The sequence below is a fragment of the Geospiza fortis genome, unplaced genomic scaffold (genome assembly GCF_000277835.1).
Source record: "Geospiza fortis unplaced genomic scaffold, GeoFor_1.0 scaffold289, whole genome shotgun sequence".
Taxonomy (NCBI): Eukaryota; Metazoa; Chordata; class Aves; order Passeriformes; family Thraupidae; genus Geospiza; species Geospiza fortis.
The window spans coordinates 276,807-278,431 of record NW_005054478.1 but is presented as its reverse complement, the minus strand read 5'-3'; the positions used below and the strand labels follow the sequence as shown (position 1 = coordinate 278,431).

Here is a 1,625-nt window from a genome sequence, read left to right as displayed (position 1 = left end):
TCTTTCCCTGTGCAGTGGAGGAAAGATCTTGCACTAAATATCACAGATTTTCTTAGACCTTGCTATTGACATTTTCATATTTCTATGTCTAGAGGCTGCAACTTCAATGTAAAATGTTTGCATTTGTTCAGTTTGACTTCTGATGTAATTTTTTGGTTTCTATATTGTTAGACTTGTAATGTTTCAAATGGTATTTTATTAACTTTGGACTGGATGTATGTCTCTAGCAATACGAGGTACTTTCTAAACTGTCCTGGGGCTCACAGCCCCGTGTCGAGATAAGATGCTGGTCGTGTACAATTGCATTGTATTTTTTTTTTTTTAGCCTGCAGGGATATTTTGTGTTCATGTGTCCAAAAATAATAATAATAATAAAAAAAAATTGGCATTCTCGTGCCAAATGTTCTGTTTTTTCTTATTGCTGTCCAATAAATGCAATGTACAGAGTGAGCAACCAATACTGTTGCCTGTAAACAAATGTCTTAAACTATTTAACTTTTAATTAAAACTTGTACACAATGTGTCACCTGTGGAACTCATTACCACAATATATCTATTTCTGATTCATTAAGAGTTAGCAAGTTAAAGAAATACGTATGGGTGACATCTCCCAGGATCCTAAAGGAAGCTGAAATTGCAAATCCCAGGGGCAGGGTTGAGTTTGGGCCTGTTTTTATAATGTTTGGGAAATTACAGAGGAAATTTGGTGTCATGGACTGTACCTGCCTGGAGAGGGGATTCTATATCAGAGAGATGCAATGAATAAATACAAGAGCTGTTGGCTGCTTCATCTTCTCTATGTGAGGTGAGGGTTTGTCTCCTCAGACAGCTGCACTGCACTATAAATACTGCAGGAAGGACAGGAAAAGCTTTTGGAGGAGGCCAGAGTGTGGGAGCTGTGACTGAAACCGGGACAGGATTGTCTGAAATGCCCGGCACCTTCTGCAGCCCCGCGTTAGGTGTCAGTTCTGTTTGCAGGGCAGATCCTGAGGTTGCTCAGCCTCACAGAAACCTGAGGAGCTCAAGCCCCAAGGTTTGCTCATCCTGGTGTCTTCCAAACTTGATGTAAAGACCAAACCTCAGGAACCGAGGGCTGAGCAACGCATAGGATTCTGTGCCACAGGTTTGCTGTCCGTGCAGCTCCGATTCCAAAATCCCAGCTGGGTCCTGCTCCAGCCACTCCCTCGGGACAGCAGGAGCTGCTGCTCATGCTTTGGGAGAACAGCACGGGATGGGAATGCTTTGACAGCCTCAATTCCTGTGGCTTTTCCACCGTTTCCTGGAATGGTCCAGCCAGGAACACACACCTGGGGTCATTGTGGGAATGATGCTCCTGGGGTTTATGATGCTATTGACAACGTCAAGGCACAGGGTCGGGATTTGCGCTTCCTGGGAAGGACAGGTCTGGGACTGTGGTGGCAAACAGGATGGAAAGGGGACTCTCTGCCCGGTTCTGTGCATTTAGATGGAGACGGGGAATTCCTGCCTTGCTCCTGCCTGGCGAGACTCAGGGCACTTCAGGAATGACCGTACAGCGGTCAATACAAGAACTGGCCCTTCCTCCTCGGCCCGGCCAAACAAAAAACGTCAAAAAAAAAAAAAAAAAAAAAAAAAAAAAAAAAAAA

General features: G+C 44.4%; 1 protein-coding gene across 2 annotated transcripts in view; it reads left to right on the top strand.

Annotated features, from left to right (window-relative positions):
* AGO4 (argonaute RISC component 4) overlaps nt 1-521 on the top strand; it is a 12,313-nt gene extending 11,792 nt beyond the window's left edge. For both annotated transcript variants that reach the window (XM_005428293.2, XM_031063014.1), the window contains one exon: nt 1-521. This exon is cut by the window's left edge and continues 3,105 nt beyond it. The gene's annotated coding sequence lies outside the window, so the exon portion shown is untranslated.
* The last annotated feature ends 1,104 nt before the right edge of the window (nt 522-1,625 follow it).